This window comes from Eptatretus burgeri, chromosome 3 (assembly GCF_056783735.1).
Source record: "Eptatretus burgeri isolate ZD-2024b chromosome 3, Ebu_testis_v1, whole genome shotgun sequence".
NCBI classification, from domain to species: domain Eukaryota; kingdom Metazoa; phylum Chordata; class Myxini; order Myxiniformes; family Myxinidae; genus Eptatretus; species Eptatretus burgeri.
In genome coordinates, this window is record NC_140963.1 from 138,733,305 (window position 1) to 138,757,909 (window position 24,605).

General features: G+C 45.7%; 1 protein-coding gene and 1 long non-coding RNA gene across 4 annotated transcripts in view; one reads left to right on the forward strand and one right to left on the reverse strand.

Annotated features, from left to right (window-relative positions):
- NFRKB (nuclear factor related to kappaB binding protein) overlaps positions 1-6,656 on the reverse strand; it is a 92,565-nt gene extending 85,909 nt beyond the window's left edge. For 2 of the 3 annotated variants that reach the window (XM_085875842.1, XM_085875841.1), the window contains exon 1: positions 6,396-6,655. The gene's annotated coding sequence lies outside the window, so the exon portion shown is untranslated. Of the gene's footprint in view, positions 1-6,395 lie in introns of all 3 variants that reach the window. The other variant, XM_085875843.1, reaches the window with a different exon arrangement.
- A 454-nt stretch (positions 6,657-7,110) lies between these two features.
- On the forward strand, positions 7,111-10,309 carry LOC147031114 (uncharacterized). Its single transcript, XR_015056665.1, has 2 exons — positions 7,111-7,420; positions 7,772-10,309. It is a non-coding gene; the product is annotated as an uncharacterized LOC147031114 (long non-coding RNA).
- Positions 10,310-24,605: the final 14,296 nt, after the last annotated feature.

Below are 24,605 nucleotides of genomic sequence, written 5' to 3' on the forward strand. Positions count from 1 at the left end.
GAGTCATGAGGCACAGGTTTATCAATCAGAGTCATGAGGTACAGGTTTATCACCTCAGAATCATGAGGAACAGGTTTATCACCTCAGAGTCATGAGGTACAGGTTTATCACCTCAGAGTCATGAGGTACAGGTTTATCACCTCAGAGTCATGAGGTGCAGGTTTTTCACCTCAGAGTCATTAGGTGCAAGTTTATCACGTCAGAGTCATGAGGTACATGTTTATCACGTCAGAGTCATGAGGTACATGTTTATCACGTCAGAGTCATGAGCTACATGTTTATCACCTCAGAGTCATGAGGTACATGTTTATCACCTCAGAGTTATGAGGTACATGTTTATCACGTCAGAGTCATGAGGTCGAGGTTTCTTACGTCAGAGTCATGAGGTACATGTTTATCACCTCAGAGTCATGAGGTACATGTTTATCACCTCAGAGTTATGAGGTACATGTTTATCACGTCAGAGTCATGAGGTCCAGGTTTCTTACGTCAGAGTCATGAGGTACATGTTTATCATGTCAGAGTCATGAGGTACATGTTTATCACGTCAGAGTCATGAGGTACATGTTTGTCACGTCAGAGTCATGAGGTACATGTTTATCACCTCAGAGTCATGAGGTACATGTTTATCACCTCAGAGTCATGAGGTACATGTTTATCACGTCAGAGTCATGAGGTCCAGGTTTATTACGTCAGAGTCATGAGGTATATGTTTATCACGTCAGAGTCATGAGGTACATGTTTATCACGTCAGAGTCATGAGGTACATGTTTATCACGTCAGAGTCATGAGGTACATGTTTATCACGTCAGAGTCATGAGGTACATGTTTATCACGTCAGAGTCATGAGGTACATGTTTATCACCTCAGAGTCATGAGGTACATGTTTATCACGTCAGAGTCATGAGGTACATGTTTATCACGTCAGAGTCATGAGGTACATGTTTATCACGTCAGAGTCATGAGGTACAGGTTTATCACCTCAGAGTCATGAGGTGCAGGTTTATCACCTCAGAGTCATGAGGTACAGGTTTCTCACATCTGAGTCATGAGGTACAGCTTTACCACCTCAAAGTCATGAGGTACAGGTTTATCACCTCAGAGTCATGAGGTACAGGTTTATCACCTCAGAGTCATGAGGTACAGGTTTATCACCTCAGAGTCATGAGGTACAGGTTTATCACCTCAGAGTCATGAGGTACAGGTTTATCACCTCAGAGTCATGAGGTACATGTTCATCACCTCAGAGTCATGAGGTGCAGGTTTATCACCTCAGAGTCATGAGGTACAGGTTTATCACCTCAGAGTCATGAGGTACAGGTTTATCACCTCAGAGTCATGAGGTGCAGGTTTATCACCTCAGAGTCATGAGGTGCAGGTTTTTCACCTCAGAGTCATTAGGTGCAAGTTTATCACGTCAGAGTCATGAGGTACATGTTTATCACGTCAGAGTCATGAGGTACATGTTTATCACGTCAGAGTCATGAGGTACAGGTTTATCACCTCAGTCATGAGGTCCAGGTTTCTTACGTCAGAGTCATGAGGTACATGTTTATCACGTCAGAGTCATGAGGTACATGTTTATCACGTCAGAGTCATGAGGTACATGTTTGTCACGTCAGAGTCATGAGGTACATGTTTATCACCTCAGAGTCATGAGGTACATGTTTATCACCTCAGAGTCATGAGGTACATGTTTATCACGTCAGAGTCATGAGGTCCAGGTTTATTACGTCAGAGTCATGAGGTATATGTTTATCACGTCAGAGTCATGAGGTACATGTTTATCACGTCAGAGTCATGAGGTACAGGTTTATCACCTCAGAGTCATGAGGTGCAGGTTTATCACCTCAGAGTCATGAGGTACAGGTTTCTCACATCTGAGTCATGAGGTACAGCTTTACCAGCTCAAAGTCATGAGGTACAGGTTTATCACCTCAGAGTCATGAGGTACAGGTTTATCACCTCAGAGTCATGAGGTACAGGTTTATCACCTCAGAGTCATGAGGTACAGGTTTATCACCTCAGAGTCATGAGGTACATGTTTATCACCTCAGAGTCATGAGGTCCAGGTTTATTACGTCAGAGTCATGAGGTATATGTTTATCACGTCAGAGTCATGAGGTACATGTTTATCACGTCAGAGTCATGAGGTACATGTTTATCACGTCAGAGTCATGAGGTACATGTTTATCACGTCAGAGTCATGAGGTACAGGTTTATCACCTCAGTCATGAGGTACAGGTTTCTCACCTCAGAGTCATGAGGTACATGTTTATCACGTCAGAGTCATGAGGTACAGGTTTATCACCTCAGAGTCATGAGGTACATGTTTATCACGTCAGAGTCATGAGGTACATGTTTATCACGTCAGAGTCATGAGGTCCAGGTTTATTACGTCAGAGTCATGAGGTATATGTTTATCACGTCAGAGTCATGAGGTACATGTTTATTACGTCAGAGTCATGAGGTACATGTTTATCATGTCAGAGTCATGAGGTACATGTTTATCACGTCAGAGTCATGAGGTACATGTTTATCACGTCAGAGTCATGAGGTACAGGTTTATCACCTCAGAGTCATGAGGTGCAGGTTTATCACCTCAGAGTCATGAGGTACAGGTTTATCACCTCAGAGTCATGAGGTACATGTTTATCACCTCAGAGTCATGAGGTGCAGGTTTATCACCTCAGAGTCACGAGGTACATGTTTATCACCTCAGAGTCATGAGGTACATGTTTATCACGTCAGAGTCATGAGGTACATGTTTATCACGTCAGAGTCATGAGGTACATGTTTATCACGTCAGAGTCATGAGGTACAGGTTTATCACCTCAGTCATGAGGTACAGGTTTCTCACCTCAGAGTCATGAGGTACATGTTTATCATCTCAGAGCCATGAGGTACAGGTTTCTTACTTCAGAGTCATGAGGTCCAGGTTTCTCACATCAGAGTCATGAGGTACAGGTTTATCACCTCAGAGTCATGAGGCACAGGTTTATCAATCAGAGTCATGAGGTACAGGTTTATCACCTCTGAATCATGAGGAACAGGTTTATCACCTCAGAGTCATGAGGTACAGGTTTATCACCTCAGAGTCATGAGGTACAGGTTTATCACCTCAGAGTCATGAGGTGCAGGTTTTTCACCTCAGAGTCATTAGGTGCAAGTTTATCACGTCAGAGTCATGAGGTACATGTTTATCACGTCAGAGTCATGAGGTACATGTTTATCACGTCAGAGTCATGAGCTACATGTTTATCACCTCAGAGTCATGAGGTACATGTTTATCACCTCAGAGTTATGAGGTACATGTTTATCACGTCAGAGTCATGAGGTCCAGGTTTCTTACGTCAGAGTCATGAGGTACATGTTTCTCACCTCAGAGTCATGAGGTACATGTTTATCACCTCAGAGTTATGAGGTACATGTTTATCACGTCAGAGTCATGAGGTCCAGGTTTCTTACGTCAGAGTCATGAGGTACATGTTTATCATGTCAGAGTCATGAGGTACATGTTTATCACCTCAGAGTCATGAGGTACATGTTTATCACGTCAGAGTCATGAGGTACATGTTTATCACGTCAGAGTCATGAGGTACATGTTTGTCACGTCAGAGTCATGAGGTACATGTTTATCACCTCAGAGTCATGAGGTACATGTTTATCACCTCAGAGTCATGAGGTACATGTTTATCACGTCAGAGTCATGAGGTCCAGGTTTATTACGTCAGAGTCATGAGGTATATGTTTATCACGTCAGAGTCATGAGGTACATGTTTATCACGTCAGAGTCATGAGGTACATGTTTATCACGTCAGAGTCATGAGGTACATGTTTATCACGTCAGAGTCATGAGGTACATGTTTATCACCTCAGAGTCATGAGGTACATGTTTATCACCTCAGAGTCATGAGGTACATGTTTATCACGTCAGAGTCATGAGGTACATGTTTATCACGTCAGAGTCATGAGGTACATGTTTATCACGTCAGAGTCATGAGGTACAGGTTTATCACCTCAGAGTCATGAGGTGCAGGTTTATCACCTCAGAGTCATGAGGTACAGGTTTCTCACATCTGAGTCATGAGGTACAGCTTTACCACCTCAAAGTCATGAGGTACAGGTTTATCACCTCAGAGTCATGAGGTACAGGTTTATCACCTCAGAGTCATGAGGTACAGGTTTATCACCTCAGAGTCATGAGGTACATGTTTATCACCTCAGAGTCATGAGGTGCAGGTTTATCACCTCAGAGTCATGAGGTACAGGTTTATCACCTCAGAGTCATGAGGTACAGGTTTATCACCTCAGAGTCATGAGGTGCAGGTTTTTCATCTCAGAGTCATTAGGTCAAAGTTTATCACGTCAGAGTCATGAGGTACATGTTTATCACGTCAGAGTCATGAGGTACATGTTTATCACGTCAGAGTCATGAGGTACATGTTTATCACCTCAGAGTTATGAGGTACATGTTTATCACGTCAGAGTCATGAGGTCCAGGTTTCTTACGTCAGAGTCATGAGGTACATGTTTATCACCTCAGAGTCATGAGGTACATGTTTATCACCTCAGAGTTATGAGGTACATGTTTATCACCTCAGAGTTATGAGGTACATATTTATCACGTCAGAGTCATGAGGTCCAGGTTTCTTACGTCAGAGTCATGAGGTACATGTTTATCACGTCAGAGTCATGAGGTACATGTTTATCACCTCAGAGTCATGAGGTACATGTTTATCACGTCAGAGTCACGAGGTACATGTTTATCACCTCAGACTCATGAGGTACATGTTTATCACCTCAGAGTCATGAGGTACATGTTTATCACGTCAGAGTCATGAGGTCCAGGTTTATTACGTCAGAGTCATGAGGTATATGTTTATCACATCAGAGTCATGAGGTACATGTTTATCACCTCAGAGTCATGAGGTACATGTTTATCACGTCAGAGTCATGAGGTGCAGGTTTATCACCTCAGAGTCATGAGGTGCAGGTTTATCACCTCAGAGTCATGAGGTACAGGTTTCTCACATCTGAGTCATGAGGTACAGCTTTACCACCTCAGAGTCATAAGGTACAGGTTTATCACCTCAGAGTCATGAGGTACAGGTTTATCACCTCAGAGTCATGAGGTACAGGTTTATCACCTCAGAGTCATGAGGGACAGGTTTATCACCTCAGAGTCATGAGGTACAGGTTTATCACCTCAGAGTCATGAGGTACAGGTTTATCACCTCAGAGTCATGAGGGACAGGTTTATCACCTCAGAGTCATGAGGTGCAGGTTTATCACCTCAGAGTCATGAGGTACAGGTTTATCACCTCAGAGTAATGAGGTACAGGTTTATCACCTCAGACTCATGAGGTACAGGTTTATCACCTCAGAGTCATGAGGTACATGTTTATCACCTCAGAGTCATGAGGTACATGTTTATCACCTCAGAGTCATGAGGTACATGTTTATCACATCAGAGTCATGAGGTCCAGGTTTCTTACGTCAGAGTCATGAGGTACATGTTTATCACGTCAGAGTCATGAGGTACATGTTTATCACGTCAGAGTCATGAGGTACATGTTTATCACGTCAGAGTCATGAGGTACATGTTTATCACCTCAGAGTCATGAGGTACATGTTTATCACCTCAGAGTCATGAGGTACATGTTTATCACGTCAGAGTCATGAGGTACATGTTTATCACGTCAGAGTCATGAGGTACATGTTTATCACGTCAGAGTCATGAGGTTCAGGTTTATCACCTCAGAGTCATGAGGTGCAGGTTTATCACCTCAGAGTCATGAGGTACAGGTTTCTCACATCTGAGTCATGAGGTACAGCTTTATCACCTCAAAGTCATGAGGTACAGGTTTATCACCTCAGAGTCATGAGGTACAGGTTTATCACCTCAGAGTCATGAGGTACAGGTTTATCACCTCAGAGTCATGAGGTACAGGTTTATCACCTCAGAGTCATGAGGTGCAGGTTTATCACCTGAGTCATGAGGTACAGGTTTATCACCTCAGAGTCATGAGGTGCAGGTTTATCACCTCAGAGTCATGAGGTACAGGTTTATCACCTCAGAGTCATGAGGTACAGGTTTATCACCTCAGAGTCATGAGGTGCAGGTTTATCACCTCAGAGTCATGAGGTACAGGTTTATCACCTCAGAGTCATGAGGTGCAGGTTTATCACCTCAGAGTCATGAGGTACAGGTTTATCACCTCAGAGTCATGAGGTACAGGTTTATCACCTCAGAGTCATGAGGTGCAGGTTTATCACCTCAGAGTCATGAGGTACAGGTTTATCACCTCAGAGTCATGAGGTACAGGTTTATCACCTCAGAGTCATGAGGTGCAGGTTTATCACCTCAGAGTCATGAGGTACAAGTTTCTTACCTCAGAGTCAGAGGCACCAGATCGGCGGGCTTTCACTTCAAACCATAGGGGTGACGCACCGACACCACCAATCGGTTTTTACTCGCAAAATCAGCCCCTTTCGATGTAAACTCGGCGCTTTGGGCCTTGGATTCGCTTACGATGGACGAATTTACCGCTTAAACCGCATTTTAACAGAATGTTGGTCGATTTGTAATTACACCTCCATTTCCCGCGAGTAAACACTTCCGCCTTCAGCGTGACGTCATCATCACCACGGAAACCGTTTCACATTATTTTGCAGTTTTTCACAATCTTCTTTTAAATTTCGTCAGGTCTTTGTACGTTACACTCTTAAAATTGCTTTTACTCTTTCACTTTGCGTTCGTCAGCAAACTACGAACTAAAATTTGTGAAAAACATCACTGAGGAAAATAAACTCACCCGAACCACCACCAACAACTCAAAGGGGAATAAATGCAAACTTTCTTCACGTTCTGTTTTTACTTTAATTATGCATTTATTTTTGTTGCTTCACGGCATTAATAAAATTACATTTTGTCAAAACTATTTCAGGTCGAATAATTTAATTTCACCTCCGACAGGCTACGCACGAAAAGGTGAGAAGGAAGTAAAGCACAATTGAGCTAAAAAAGCAATTTTCTATACACCTCAAATTGTTTTATCCGGGAAGCATGAACAGTTTGAAATCGCATGTCTTTAAATCATATTCTATGATTTTTGCACAGTAACAATGACAAGCTTGGCTGTCACACTGTAATAGAAATAAGAAAAGTGAAAACCTCGATCAGCAGCAGCAGCAGATCCCTCACGTTTGGAAACAAGAGGTTCCACTCGACAAGAGTAACTGGTAAACTCGGCCAGGATCCGATTGCAACCGCCGTTCTTCACGAGCACTGCATCATGCAGCCCGACACGTCCCGATGAGCTGCCCCACCTGCAGAAAATGATCTCGTGGTTCCCTTCAGTCAACAGGTATAAATTTGGACTGGTGCTCCACAGACAGCACAATGAAAATGCTGGAGGTAAGGACCTTCCCCCACTTCTTCCTGCACCCCCTTCCCCTTCCCCCACACCCCCTTCCTCCACACACACATCCCTTCCTCCTGCACCCCCCCACTTCCTCCTGCACCCCCCACTTCCTCCTGCACCCCCCACTTCCTCCTGCACCCCCCACTTCCTCCTGCACCCCCCTTCCCCTTCCCCTTCCCCCACACCCCCTACCCCCTTCCTCCACACACACCCCTTCCTCCTGCACCCCCCTTCCCCCACACCCCCTTCCTCCTGCACCACTGCTCGTGCACATCATCAGGTCAACTCGAAAAACTCGTTCAGCTGTGGGAAAGCACTGATTGAAGTGACATTGTTCCCACAAGTAAAACTGGGACAATCCAAGGTGCAGAACACGTGGACTTCATGCCTTGGTCAAGGACAGCCAACTCCGCTGAAGTCTGTTTACGAGCTGCTGAGAACTCAGAGAACAAGATAGGAGCTGAGAACTCTGAAATGTAAGAAACTATTAAAACTTTCTGTCAAGTGGTTCTGGAACTGGCTTGCTTCTGCTGCTGCTGCTGCTGCTCCTGATCCCTCTGCTGTGACTGCTGCTCCTCCTCCTGCTGCTCCTGCTGCTCCTCTTGATGCTGCTACTCCTCCTGACGCTGCTTCTCCTCCTGCTGCTCCACCTGATGCTGCTATTCCTCCTGATGCTGCTACTCCTCCTGATGCTGCTTCTCCTCCTGCTGCTCCTCCTGATGCTGCTTCTCCTCCTGCTGCTCCTCCTGATGCTGGTACTCCTCCTGATGCTGCTTCTCCTCCTGCTGCTCCTCCTGATGCTGCTACTCCTCCTGATGCTGCTACTCCTCCTGATGCTGCTACTCCTCCTGATGCTGGTACTCCTCCTGATGCTGCTTCTCCTCCTGCTGCTCCTCCTGATGCTGCTGCTCCTCCTGATGCTCCTCCTGCTGCTCCTGCTGCATGGCCGAGATGGCGCAGAGTTCGATGCTTGTTGCGTGGTTAAAGGTTGGGCTGACACATGCCCGATATTGTTGTTATTATTTCACAACACATTTTTACCCGTCGCTTCGCTGACGGATTTAATGAAAAGACATGTACTTCACAAACATCCTGCTCTATTCACTCTATCATTTGCCCAAGGTCATCTTCCATCTGCTTGGAAGCCAGTTAACATCACCTTCATCAACCATCCTTGCTGCTTATATTTGGCGTGGACAAAAATCACTTCCGCTTCACCGTGAAGGTCCATGTTGGATGCTTTGGTTTAAACCTCCACTTAAAATGAGTGAAATGAAACCTGAAAATTTCAAATTATTCTCACTCCGATTTCAACATGATGTAATGCACATTATCAGCTTGTTTAAACGTTCTTTATATCAGACGAGGGCAAGGGAGCCATAGTTGGACACCTTGGAATGGAATGACCAAACGAGAGAGAGAGAGAGAGAAAGAGAAAGAGAAAGAGAAAGAGAAAGAGAGAGAGAGAGAGAAAGAGAAAGAGAGAGAGAGAGAGAGAGAGAGAGAGAGAGAGAGAGAGAGAGAGAGAGAGAGAGAGAGAGAGAGAGAGAGATATAGATATAGATATAGATATAGATATAGATATAGATATAGATATAGATATTGAGATTGATTTGCCATTTTTAAGGTGCAGTATAAAAATTGTCATGTGCAATTGCGTTCATTGAAAAACCTTTGCTTGCAATTTTTTTCTCCTTTGAACCCCCCATGTTCTACATTTGTGACATTCATGTTTATTTGACTCGAGATACAAAAGCATTCTTGAGAAAAGATGTATCCGAAGAATCCACACACGTACGGTAGAGCGACGCAGCCTCTCGCGCTGAAGGGCGAAACAGGACTGCTGATGTGAACAAAAGTTAGTCACGGTACCCTGAAGCACATGGCAAGGCTGTCAGGTCGTTTGCACCCATTGCACACTTAGCCCATTTCACACGCTCACATCCCAATACACACGACTCTCATGCGTCCATGAAAATTCTCATATCCACTCCATTAACAGAGGCTCAAATTGGTATTTGGTAATATTTTCATCCTAAAATGTAAAAAAATTGCAGGAAAATTAAAGGATGGATTATTTCCTGAGTCTAAATACAATGCCTCCAATTAATTTGTCATTTCCAAAATGTTACGAAGCAGCATGCTGACGACCCCTCTCCATCTACCCCCTAAATGTTATGATTATCTTGTGGATCTCGTGCAATGCCATTCCATTAATACTTGGTAGCCCTAAGTTATGGTCGCACTATTTTGTTTCCTTTACTGATCTTCTCCCTGCCATCCACCACTCCACCTCCAACACCTAACCCTACCCCCCATTACTTCAACCTCCTCCCACAACTCCCATACCACCTCTCTTCTTGGTCTCCTATTCTCCCAAATTTTCGTTTTCTTTCACTCAACTCGTGGACCCGTTCATTCGTTGGACCAAACTGTCATTGGTCTTCACAGCCTTGTTGCATAGCTGCCTGCTGTACTGATTGAGCATGAGCTTGCATTTCACCAAATCCAGATGAGATTGAGCCAGGGCGGGCATTAGACGTTCGTTATTATTACTGCCAAAATTATACCACTATTATTATTGTTTTGTCACAATGCTATCATTGTTTTTGTAATTAGAATGCCATGCCGTGGAAGGGCGTATGAAGCTGCTCTACACACCTTAACATTACGTACGTTTAAAACATGGGAATTCTTCCAGGTTCTTTGTAGTTCATTAGCCGAATCAACTCAGGAGATCATGCCGATCATTTTTGTGTCACACTCCACATCAGAAAGCTCCAGTAGAACTCCCACAAAAACATGACACACACACACACACACACACACACACACATAAACACACACACACACACACACACACACACACACACACACACACACACACACACACACACACACACCTCATCCATTTATAGTAGAAGAACCATTTTTCTCAACACCTACTTGGATTTGTATATTATCTCCCTTTTCCTCATGTTGTGGTAACCCCAGGCTCAAGTCCCATCTTTCACACTTATTTGTTTATTGTCTACTAACATTCTTGTCATTAATCTAAAATAAATAAATAAATACCAATCTTTCATATTTTTTCCTTCCCATAAAATACATTTTCTACAAATAGTTACATATATACATATATATGTATATGTATACACTATATACAGTAGACACCCGTGAACCCGTTGAGTTCACATTGTGACAGCAGTTGATGAAAAAAAAAATCATTTCAAAAAAAGGAAAAGAAAAGAAAAAAACACAGCTCCAGCGAACTAAACCGCTGAGGTTGTTTGCATTGATCAAATACTCCCGAAGAGTACATGACTGAATCTGGAATTAATTTTTTAATAATTTTTTTCGTTGCCCGATTTTAACGAAACTTGATATTGCGCGCCAATGTGAAAAAAAAAGAGAAAAGAAAGTTGAAGAAATTATTGTGCGTAATCTTATAAACACAATTTTATTTATTAATGAACATGGAAGTATGAGATCAAAATGGCAATGTATATTTTATGTTTAAAAATAAATTGTTCTTTGTCGATACTAAATGAGATTTTTTAATGTCATTTCAAGAAAAAAAAACAAGGACAAATGTGTCCAAGAGCCACGTCATAAAGGTTTTGTCTTCACCAGAAGAAGAACAAGAAGAAGAACAACGCGGAGCTCTCTTAGAGCCAGCGTTCGCAACACGACGCGGCTAAAAATAGCTCCAGCGAACTATACCATTGAGGTTGTTTGCATTGATCAAATACTCCCGAAGAGTACTTGACTGAATCGGGAATTGATTTTTCAATAATTTTTTTTCGTCGCCCGATTTGAACGAAACTTGATACTGCACACCGCAGGAGAATGGTGAGTAAGGTGGCTCAAATTTTTTGCACTGTCCTGTACTGTTTTGGCTGTATTTTGGGAACATACATACATATATACATACTGTTACGGTTCTCGGAACCGAATGCATACAACAGAGAGTTGTCCTGAGTCAGTTATTCAATTAATATACGTGCACATAGATCCCTACCTTTTGTCTTGCGGGACAGCAGGCAGTGCGTTGCGATGGGCTATTAATTAGGATTAATAAATCATTTTTCCCCTTTTATTTTATTCCCTCCTTTTCTGAGGTAAATTCATCTCGCTTGTTCCCGAAGGCCTATTGAATCTTGCGGATCGTTTCCACTTGGGAATCGCCAAGCGTTCCACAAAATTTGATGCAGTTGCGTTGTTCAAGTTTTTCCGGCATTTTGTCAAAAACGAAAATCCGACGGCGCTCACTTACACTTCCTCACTCATCGGCGGTCTGTCGGCGACTGACAGCTTCTGCAGGCGGGAAAATATTCACGCATAGGAATTAGGATCGCCTATGTACGTGCACCAAACCGGTGAGTTCCAAGACTTCAAAGATGTTGGTCTTGAAGGTACTCCACAATTCTTCAGGATCCTCCAAAGCACCCAGACCCCCCAAATCCCCACTCAGTCGGTTCACAAACTCCTCAACTCCCCTCTCATCCTTCAGCTTACCAACATCCAGCCTGGACTGGGATGGTGCCATTCTCCCGGATTTAAGCTGCAACTTCAGAGTTGCTCGGACAACAAACCTGTCATCGGTATTGAGGAACTGAGCACTCCAGTGGACTCTGTAGTCCTGGATCATCCTCCAGTGGCCATCAACGAGCACATGGTCAATCTCTTTTGCCACACCACCAGCGTTGGAATACTAAGTCCAGCGATGACCTTGTGGGTGCTGAGACCATGAACCAGTCACCCAAAGTCCATGACTTCTTGCAAAATCAAGGAACTTAAAGCTATTCTGCTTCAGAGTTCCAGACCCATGGGGACCAACACATGTCTCATAACCATCTCTATCAATTGCAGTTGATGCATTGAAATCGCCCAAGACTGGAAGATTATCTTGCCTGGGGCACTGATCAACCACAGAATGAAGCAAAGCATGGAATGCATCCTTCACGGTGAGATCACTCGCCTCAGTTGGAGCATCCACAGAGACCAGAGAAACGACACCCAAGGAGCGATGACTCCTTAATCTCATAATACTCTCGTTGACCAGTGTTACCTCAATTATTATTGGACACAGCTACAGCAAATCATTGGGCATCGTAACCCTCAGGGCGACCAGACAAATAGGAGGTGTAACCACCCGCAGTGATCTCGCCGCAATCCAGTCTCCAAACCTCAGAGAGTGCTGCAATACCGATGTTCAAATGCTTGAGCTCAGATGATAACAGAGACAGGTGATCATCCTTTCTTTGGGATAGGACATTCCAGGCACCCACCCGAAGGGACCGCCTCAGGTTAACCCAAGGAGACCCAAGGTTAACCCAAGGAGCCGTCTGGTGGAAGACACCTCAGCACCACCCTGACGCACACTACCGCATTCTGACCCGGGAAGGTTACCCCGTGGTTTTCTTCCTTTCATCAAATAGTGGGGGTCCCGAGGGCTTTGCCCCAATCCCGTCATCCGGTGAGCTGCTCTGCGGAGGGCAGCAGCACAGGAGGTACTCCCACGGAGTGGGTTTTCAATCCTCTAAAATGTACGTAACAATAATCCAGAATTAATTGACGGAGTCATGGTCCAATAAAAAGTAATTAATAGACATACTCGCACAGCTCAACCAACACTTGACCTCACCAAGAGTTCACCGTCAACCAATGTTTTTTGGTTTTTATATAAAATATAATGTGAAGATATCAAATGAATCGGTTGAAAATAGACGATTTATATGACCTTGACCTTTGACCTTTTGACATTAACCTCAAAAACAACAGGCTTCCAGCTTGTCATAACTTCTACCAGGTGGTTGGTTTATTTTCATAAAAATCCGAGTAAAATTGCGACCTGTAAGCGATTGACATACAAACAATCAGACAGACAGACAGAATAACAGACCAGACTAACCAATATACTTGGAACCTTCGATTTGACAAGAAACAAATATACAAGTTCACCTTCATCGGACACCAGGTATTTTTACCCGTCGTCTCGTTGACGGATGTATTAAAAACACAACATGTTGTACTTCACAAACATTCTGCTCTATTCACCATATCATGTGCCCGAGGTCATCTTCCATCTGCTTGGAAGTCAGCGAACATCAACTTTGTCAGCCAACTTCTTCTTTAATGGCCACAATTACTCCCACGTTCTTTCGGGGTGGGCCAGGTGGGTGGGCCTCAAGTATTTCATGAACCAGCTGGCCAGGCTTGACGTTCGACGAAGGTTATGGCAGGAATTTGTAATTTGGCCAGGCCCACCTCCTCTTCGTGCGATAGCTCACCTCCTCTTCGTGAAGGACACCATAGGATCTTCAACGTCCATCAACTTATGTGAGCAGACGGGAACCATTTAACATCCATCCAAGGGACCTGACCGGACCAGTCACTTCGACGAAGCACTGCCGTGCTTCATGGAGCAGCGTGTTGCGGACAACTTCACTTTTGTCCCAGGACATGTTCTGGCTGTGATGATCACATCGACATCACACCGCCGGAACTGTGAGAATATCCAGGCTCACTACTCACCTCCACTCATTTGGTCGTCTTTTCTCTCACCTGTAGAACCAATTTCCCCAGTCTATTAAGTCCCATTCTCCCCCCTCCCCCACCCAGGGCTTCATGACAGCCGTTCACTACCTCAGGTCACCCCCATCCATACTCATGATCTCTTTGACCACAAATTACCCCATTCCCAAGCACCCACCTTGTTCCAGGTTGTTGGGATTTTGTCCCGCTCTCAATCATCTCTTTTCGTTTCTTACTTGTCTGTTGGGCTGAGATACTTGCTTCTCAGCTGTCCAGGCTGGGTTTGAATCCCAACACAACTCTAAAAACTGTCATCCTGGTGTTTAAAATGCAGGGTGAGTCATAGATGTGTGTGACGTCCCTCAGGTGGATGTTAAAACGGGCGTCCCATCTACTAGCATTTGTTGGTGGACGTTAAAGATCCCACTGTGTCCTTCATGAAGAGTCGGTGAACTATTACTGTCACCCTGAACAAGTTACAAATTCCTGCCCAGACAACTGCTGGCTCCAGTACCTGGTGGTAGGGACGGACGTACTGACATCTCATGACATCCTCTATTCCTACCCATTTTTCCCCATTCTCGTTAACCCCTGCTCAATCTCCATACCTTTGTGCAATTTTCGACACCCCCAAGGATCCTGATGTTCACCTGTACCCAGTCAGTACAATGCCACACTTCCTTTATCCTTTCACTCTCCCACGAGCCTCAATTTTGATACCAAAATGTTTGACATCCTTCCGGTTAAGCCAGCCAAAAGGCCAGAGGACAACATCACACCCCAAGAGTTTTCATGTTCAGTTTGGATGACATACGCTGGTAGGTTCATGTCATGTATGGCAAGGATAATATTTTCTTCTTTCATCTGCAGCACAAGGTTGCTGTGGAGCATCATTGGCTGGAGGCACGAAGATGCCGCTGATGCAATGCCCCTTGATGTTCGGGGTACCGGCAATAGCTCACCTGCTCTTCGTGAAGGACACCATGAGATGTTTAACGTCCACCAACAAATGCTGACAGACGGGACACCCAGTTTAACGTCCATCCAAGGGAATATAATCACCCTGCCTGTGAAACACCAGGATAACAGTTTATAGCTCGGTCAGAATTCAAATCCAGGCTACACAGCGTAGAAGTGAGTGTGCGTTCCTCTAGGCCAGTGTTTCTCAAGGTGGGGCACACGCCCCACAGGTGGGGCGTGGCAATATTTTGGTGGGGCGTGAGGATTCAGAATTAAAGAATCGATATATGATCGCTTTCATGGCTTTACACTTTCAAATTTTCAAAAGTTTGAAGCTGCGACTGATGTCTCATAGCGTCATAAATAAAAACTGCTTCACCGCCTCCTTGTGAGCCAATCCTCCGGTAAGGCGTGCCCTTGATCAATTCAACGCTGTTACGTCACTATGACTCGCTTTTCGTCAAGGGGAATTCCTTGTATGTAGTATATACTGTAGCGTCTCCAATCATGGTGGGGCGTACGATCTTTTTGAAAATCAAAGTGGGGCGTGGGACAAAGAAGGTTGAGGAACACTGCTCTAGGCCATGTTGCCAGCCCAAGAGGATAATATTGAAGGGTGCTAACCTTGATTTTGGATGTTTTTCAGCTCATCATCCCGATTGCCAACGATTCAGACAATCAGTATAATGTGGAGGCATTTCAGATCTCATAAGATGTGGTTATCAGATTTTATGAGCGTTCGTTCGAGGTTTTATTTATTTTTCAGCGTAATTGTATAACAACAGTGTCCGTCTCATTTTCAGATTCCAATGGCATTCGCGGTAATAAACGTTTATGTTCATTAAAAAAAAATCCCCAGATTGCTTTTGATTAAACTAAATCAAGCCGGGAAGCAATCCTCGGTGAAGGTTTGAACCCAATTGTGCAGAACCGTTTGATCGTCAATTTGAGAGACCATTATGATGTCATCACTTTGATATCCTGTTCATTCTGAATGGCCAGAAACATTTCGAGTCGACGAGACTCCCCCCCCCCCCCCCGTTCCATGAGAAGAGGTGGGACGGTCTGTTGATGGCAGGACCATCCTTCGCACCATGTGGTGTTGCAGTAGAAACATGAAAATGCGTCAACTCGAGCGGGGGTGGAAGTTTCTGATGGACATTGTTGTCTCCACAAGGCTTTCAGGATATCTGCAGCACGGATGCAAGCCACGAGGTATTTGGTTGAACTCCAGCATATTATCGGTCCACGGATGCCAAGAGAAACAACTGAGATCAAGATGTCTAGGAATCCATGGAGCCTCCGATGATCATCTATTTTTTTTTTCCTCTATCGCCTCCCACTGTAGTCCTCCCATCGCATGTACAATCACACTGACAGCTGATTACACTAAATTTGCTGCTGCCATTGCATCAGGCACCGTTTCTACACTTGCTTGGCTCGCCTTTCCAGGAGCATTCCTGGCATGACCGCCCATCTGCCGGGATAATTGCAGCATCTGCCATGGGGTTGTTATCGAGAGACAACCCACAGGGGTTCGGCGAATCTTGGCCATTTCCATGGCCAGGATGGCTCATTCACTCTTCCTCTGAAACTCGACTACGTCGGAGCTTCCAGGAATGAACGTCCTTTTTTGTACCTGTGTACCGATGTCTGTGAGGGTCTCACCAAAAGGTGAACTCGTTGTCGGTGTTTGTTCACCACCACCGAACAAAGGTGATGTGCCGACACCTGGTCCAACACGTTGTCCTCCCTCCAGTGAAATCGAGTCGATACATTAATCGATTGGATCAATTTGGCGTCGATAGAGCGCAGGCACGATGGGCAACATGGTCTCCTCTTGGGTCCAAGCTCCTTGCCCTCCTCCATTTAGCCGAGCACGCATGCTGAATGGAGCGCATCACGGAGGAGCAAGACCCCGCAGGATGGATCCTCGGTCGGGTTTGCAATGCGTTCGGCGGAGGCAGAGGTGACTTCATCCTTTTGAACGGTCAGGCTATGTCCATGTTGGATAAAAACACATCAAAATGTCAAGAGGGCACCAGACCCCAATTACAAGCAACTTCTACGCTGAATCTTTACAAACTACATCGTAACAATGTCAAAGACAATGCAAAGTAGAAATAAACCCAGATTAACAACAAACTAGAAATGAGACTTGTGCATCTCACAAAAGAGAGTTCACAATCTAACAAGTGGTCACATTGAAATGAGGTCAAGCAAGGCCATATGTGTGGTGGTGACAGATCTTTAGATTGAATTCAGCACAGCATCATTATTGGCACGAAACACAGCCAACCTGTCCACCAATAGTTGTCTGGATCTGTCCACAACTTTTTGAGATATGCACACAAGCAAACAAAATCACCCTGCCTGTCAAACAATGGGATGACAGTTTATAGCTGGGTCGGGATTCAAATCCAGGCTCGACAGCTGAGAGGTGAGTGTGCATAACTTCAGACCATCCTGTGAGTCAACCAAAATTAATTACTGATATATATTTTTTATATATATAGTCGAGGCTCGTGGAAGAGAGAGTAAACTGAACAAATGAGGACATAACGGACCAAAATAGGATGCATAACACGCATGCATGGGATGGACAAAATGGACACAGGAGGAAACTAGGAGGGAAAACTGGAAAATTGGAGGGAGAAGAGATTTGGGTGGGGTTAATGAGGGGAGAAAAGATCATTGTTTAGGATTGGGGACAATCTGAGATGGTGGTGATCAGCTGTCTTGAAGACCTGGAGGGAAGAATGAAATTCAAGAGGATGTGGAAGCTGGTTTCACAGATGGGATAAAAGAGGAACAAATGAGTAGAGGTGAGCGGTGATCCTGGATTTAGATAGTTTCACCAAAAGGGTGTTGATGGTGGACCGTGTGTGCCTTGCAATAGCGAAATGATAAGCCCATAGACTCGGCATCATCGCAGGAGAATCCCATGATCTTGACCGCCTTGGTTTCCACGACGTCAAGCTGAGCAAGGTGTGAGGCAGGGGAGCCAGCCCAGAAGTGGAGAGCAGTATTCCATCAAGCTGTGGATGAAGGCCTTATAGGTGGATAGGAGTTCAGGTGTGCCAAGGAAGGACTTTGCACGATGGAGGATGCCTAGTCAGAGGCTAGCTTTGGAGGCCAACTTTGAAATGTGGTTTGCCCAAAAAAGATCGTGGCTGACAGTGAGATCCAGGAGTTTGAATGACAACTCATTTGAGAGGGTTGTTGAGAAAATAGACAAGAGAGTTTGCCATATGGTCCTTTCAGAGAGAGATAGTGAGAGTGTGAGATTTGTCAGAATTGAAAGACATATTTCAAGTGTTCGACCAGCTTGTGATTTTGTCAAGGTCTGAAGAGAGGGAAGAGGATGCAGCCTGCCTGTCTGTCTGGAGGATGAGGGATGTCACGGCAGAGGATGGAGTGATCAGCAAATAGATATAAAGGATTTTCCAAAGAGCAGAAAGATCACTGATGATCAGGAATTGGACTGGACCTATAACACTGCCTTGGGGCACTTCAGCCTTGGCAGGGAGAGGAGATGAAAGGATTCCTTTGAGGACTACACATTGGCTTTGAGAGAAGAGAAAGACAGTTAGTCAAGTGTGGTGTTGGCCTTGGATTTTATTGCTAGAGAATTTGGAGAGCAAGGCAGGATGCTACACAATCAAAAGCGTGAGAGATGTCCAGAGAGACGGCCCTGATGTCATCACTGACATTGAGGACCTCCATCCGTTGTTGGGTGAGTTGAAGCAGCATGTCCATGGTGGAGTGACTACAGACCTGGTCTGAAATAAGGTTGGAGGATTACGTGATCAACTGTAATGATGGATTCCATGGCCTTACTGATGATTGGAAGTAACCCTATAGGTCTGTAGTTGAGGGGATCCATTTTTGCACCTTTTTTATGTAGTGCAGTGATGTTGGCAGATTTCCAAGCAGATGTAAGATGACGTGGCACAAATGAAGGGTGAAAAAGGCAGAGAGAGGATGTGAAAGAGTAGTACAGCAGGTTTTTTAGGACACGAAAGCTGATGCCGTGCGGTCCAGTAGCAGAGTCAGAGTCGAGGGTTGGAAGAACCTTCTCCCTCTTCTCAGATGCAAAAGACACAGAGCCCAGGATCAGTTGGGTATTACAGGGAAGGTTGGGCCTGTGCACACGCAGTGCCCAGAGTGTCCTTCCCCGAATTCCTACACACCCAATGAGCCACACTCCCAGTCCTTCAACGAACTCTTCTACCTTTGCAATTCAAAAATATTTTCTACCACCAGCACCAACACCAGAATGGCACCAGAAAAGCTGAATCCCCTCTATCTCCCTATCCTAAAACATAACTCCCTCTCCACAGGAGGTGTGCTTCCCCTTCATCATCCACACCCTCTTGGCACCATTCACTCAATCAATTGATCCCTTATAAATTTGGTCCACACGCCTCATTCATATCCACTTCATCAACTCATTCCTCCTTTCATTCCTTATTCCCGTTGGGACGGGAAGCAGAAGAAGGGGAAGGCTCCAATCTTAATAGTCTTCCAATTTAAAATCATCACTGAAATCCCCTCTGATTCTAAACGTCTCTGTCAGCCTGCCCGCTTTTGTCTTTGCCTAATTTACCACCTGCTGGGCCCCATGGATTCCCCACGGAGAACCCATCAGCCATGGCCGCCACACCCAGTTTGGCTATGCACTCCGCACGAGCCTCCATGTACGCTGCTCGAACATGGCCTGCTGCGTACTCTGCCCAGGGTTCCCACGGAGCCCCTCACTGCACGTCTCTGTGCCCCATCCTGCCACCAATCCTCATGGGGGGCACTGTGCAAATTCTCTTTCCCCTCCCCCCTTTCTACGGAAGATGTCCCGTGCCACAATTTACATTATGGCCGCCTCCTTCTCTCCAAGGCTTCCAGAGGCCTTGAAATGCACCCAAACGGCGTCGTTTACTTTTAATGCTCCAGGTTTGCCAAAAAACCCAGAGGGAGCATGAAAGTCCAATTCGAACTACACTCCAGGGGCCTACGTGGATAGATTCCCCACCATGCAACAACCCCTGCTCACCCTGCGTTGGAGCCACACTTTCTAATGCCTGGGGAAGCCGCTGTACCTCTGCCGCTACACAATCCGTCGCTGGCGGTGGCTCTCCTGTGCACGTTCCTCAATTCTCCTCTTCGTCCATACTACTGCACACCTCACACACAGGTGCCACACTCACCGCGTTCACCACCACCTGCACCCACTCAACCTCCCATACACTCATGCCACCCTGCACGATTCGTGCAGTATTGGCCTCACTGCGCGGCTCACCACGTGCTGAGACGCACAGTTCTCAACCCAACCATTCTGTCTCCACCACACAGATCCGTGCTCAGGTGTGGGTTTGGGCAGCTCGCTTGTGGGGCTCACACACCACACATACACGCACATCACCTTGCGGAGAGACTCTGTCCAGACCTCCATTACCTGGACCCGCCTCTCGTTCACATCATTGTCCCTTGTGTCTGCGTACCTGGCCGTTGCGGTAATGGCCACTGGCCCCACCTCATGATCAGATTGCTCTGCTGGCTCTCCACGCATGGCTTCCTTCTGCACCTGTGGGGTCACGTCTCTTCAGACAGGGCCTGTTGAAACTCCGCTCGCAACCTGCTGGACCTGGCTCATAAATCTTGCACTACCGAACTCCTGTTATTTATTTCATTTACCCCATCTCTATGTTCTGTTGCTATTTCAAATCTCCCCGCTGTCTTCATTTGAGTCCCCTTTATCCACACACACACACACACACACACACACACACACACACACACACACACACACACACACACACACACACACACACACACACACACACACACACACACACACACACACACACACACACACACACACACACACACTGGTGCTGTTTCCCTCTGTTCCAGTTTTAATTTCTCTATACTCCTGCCCCTACTTGTCCCCTCCTTTGCTGTGCCCAGGCTACCATTGTTATGCTCCCAATCCCCTCTATCACTCTGGCCTGACTGTCCACCAACTCCTGCTCTACGCTCCACACATCTGCCATGTTTGCTTTCAGGTTGTTGTGGCTCGCCTCCAGTTTTCCCACCAGCTCAGCTTGGCCTGCTTCCATTTTAGCCGTTGGCTCAGTTTCCTGCCCGTCACCATTTTCCTTTTCATCAGTCCCCGGCCTGGCCTCAATGCCAGCCATAAGCTTTGTGATCATGGCCATTAAATCCTCCTGGTCATTCCCTTGCTGTTGTGGCAAAGTTTGCCTGCTGCTCCGTGTGTTGGTTTGTTCGGGGGCACAAGGCAGAATGTAAGGGGCTACCAGGTAGCGGAGGTGATACCACCGCACCCTCCACTGGTTCCTCTCCCTCAACTGGAGCCGCTGTGGCATCCATACAGTGCGTGCCCTCCCGTTTCTGTCTGCCTTGGTCATTCATTATGATTTAAATTGAAGTGCCAATCTGCATGCTCTTCAGGTTCACTTTAAGGCAACGGTTTCCCATGCCTCAGGTTCAAATCTCACAACGAACACCGATGTTGTGGTCGTCCAGTTGTCCCAGTTGCCTGGATCAAAATCGGCGAGTCGTCCCAATATGACTGTCGCAGTCAGTCATTTTGAAGATCTTCTGCCAGATTCTGCATCCAAATACCACGCGACTGTGCAGAATGGGGGCACCGAATCAGTCGAGCGTAATGCCACTTCACGTCACCGTCATCTCGTAACCGATGAGGCCGTGCTAGCCTGAGTTGAGTGGCCCCGTCTGGGAAGTGCCACGTTAATTGCTGCTGCCAATTATTCCTGAAGCCAGCTTTTCCTTAATCACCGAAAGAAGACCACGACAGCTTGATTTTACCTGGAGACTAGGTATGTTTATAAATACTAATGCGATGGTCATGGGGAATGGAACAGAAGGAAGCAAACAATCAATGAATGAACCCCTTAACCCAATACTAAATATACACCCTCGGAAAAACAAATGATTGGAGATTCGTTAATTAACTGTCATTAGGGCCCATAAACACACCACAGGAGACGAACAATAGAGGTGACAAGACTGAAATACCGCAACCTGTGTCCAGCAAGGACAGGTACAGGGCGGCAAAGCGGCAGTCAAGAATGGTTGGCTTCAGGTAGGAGCCTGATATGAGGTGCGGAAGGGGAAGCCTGGCTGGCAGTGGGAATGGAGTTGCGCAGCAACTTTGCAGATCTCCAGCAACCTCTCTACCATTGATCCCAGGTACCTGCTCATTGCCTGCCTCCACCCCCTGCCCTCTGCTGCATGCACTGTTTTTGCCTCTGGCCTGCACCTCATGCAATGCCATCCCTCACCCACTATTGGACCGAAGGCCTGTTTGATGGGTGTCTGACTGCTCATTTCCCAGTTATCATCCGGCGGTCCCTCCCCCTCTGGTCTTGAGCTGTTTAAGGTGTCGCTTTTCTGCCCAGATAGCGCCTAAAAGGCCTATGAATGCACTTTGAAGAACATTTAAGACAGATTTTCAAAGGTGGGGACACTGGTAGAGGTTGACATCCAACTATTACATTAACGACATATTTATGACATCACAAATAATGATGCCACGCAAACGCTCATTCATTCCTGAAGAATATAACTGTACTATACTCAGCATTATTAACCCCTATAAGTCATTTTCACAACAATACTACAGGAAACATGATGGGAGCAGAAACTGAAAATTACAAAATGGCTTTCCTTGCTCCTGCCACAAATGAAGGAATTCATTGTAAATCATCGATGGTATATATTGTATCACGAGCAAATCCAACCCATCACTTTGCTGATGGGGGATATTAAGGAGGGGGGTTGAGAGATGAGGGAGGGGAGGGAGAGAGAGGAAGAGGGAAGAGAGAGGAGGCAAGAGGGAGGGTAAGCTAGGAAGGGGTGGAAGAGTGAGGAAAGGGGGGGGAGGTGGGGATAGCTACGCCTCACCAAACATTGCTATACCGTGGGAGGGAGGAATGCGAGGAGGGTGAAAGAAAGAGAAAGACAGAGACAGAGAGAGAGAGAGATGAAAAAAAAATAGAAGAGAGAAAGGTGAGGTTAGTAAAGAGAATGATATGTTATGCTTCATGACTGAACACACACACAAAAACAAACTCATGTCAGAACAGTTGTACACACAATGACACAACAGAGTTTATAATGTAATCCGCTGGCACATTGCAAAAACTTTGATATCCCAGTTCCAGAATATTTGTGGGAACATGAACCAAAAGTAATCATTGAAAACATGGAAGTACCTCCCGCTCATGTATGAACTAATGATCCCATCAAGCGTGAACATCAAAAACAAAGCACTGCGACCCCATACCATACATGGGTGCAAAAAAAGAGAAGTACGCATTGCTGATTGAGGTGTTTATAGCAGTGATTTTGGACTAAAAGATTCAGAAATCAAGAAATGACCAAACACCAAGACCTCAAGAATGAAGTGAGCATATCCTGAAAGCTGAAGAATGCTGAAGTTTTACCAGTGACAGCTGTACCTTCAGGAATGATGACAAATACCTCACAGAGATATTAAACATAGGGGCAATACCCTTGGGCGCTCACCTGGAAGTGGCTGGATAAGATAACCAGGCAACCACTGCTAGGCATGGATGACCCACAAAATATTATGGATTTCAGAATCGGATCCGAGTAATGCACACAACATCCAGGTCCTCAGACAGTTATTTCCATAAATGCATGTTCAGAATAGACCCATCTTGTCTGGTGGGATTCTAACTCTTTGATGCGTTGGAGAAAGGTAGAGAACAGGTTCCCTTTTTTTTTCTTATGGGATAACCTTTTCCTCTTTACGACACGTTCATGGCGTCTGATTTTACGTCGGTTTTAATTTCTGCATGAGATATTCAGGGTTCGTGCACGCGATAGATAGCCATGAGCCCAACGGAGACTCATTCTATTCCCTTTCCATCAAGACACATTGCCTTGGAAATAGATGATACATTTACACATTTTATTTTGTTTATCATTTTCACATTGGACTTGCAGGACATTTGTGTCATTAACACACCGCAATCTATTCCTGAACAGCTCATTCTGACGGTCAAACATGGCTGTGGTCTTGGATCATTTACCCACTTTTTGCATTGATGTTCGACACGCATTTTCTTTCATCGACGTTTGACACCTTTTTCCATCGGCGATCGACACCCCGTTTGGCAGCTCTATGGACGCTGGCTGGCTCTTCTTCGTATCGAGCTGAACAAACCCGTGATAATTGCCTGTTGACGTTTTGTGAGCGCTTCATGTTTTCACTCGGTTCTGGCAAATGGCTGCTTTCTGGCGTTCGTCCAGTGCCCCGAACATGGCATTGTAAGCCAGACCTGTGTTAATTGGGAGTTGCATCTCGTTCGATGGTCAGGAGAGAATGACCGCAAGAATTGACGGTTGGAGGTCACGTGCAGCGATGTGCTAATAGGCAAGCTGGATTTGGCTGAAGTCATGCTTGAGGCTCTGCCCACACTGGTCACCTATGAAACGACAGCAGGACTGCCTTGTTGACAGTTGGTGAGAGATCCCTTGCAGTTGGTGAGCTGATTGCATTTGGTGAGAGATCCTGCTGGCCATTGGTGAGAGATCCTGATCGCAGTTGGTGGGAGATCCTGATGACAGCTGGTGAGAGATCCTGATCAGAGTTGGTGGGAGATCCTCCTGACG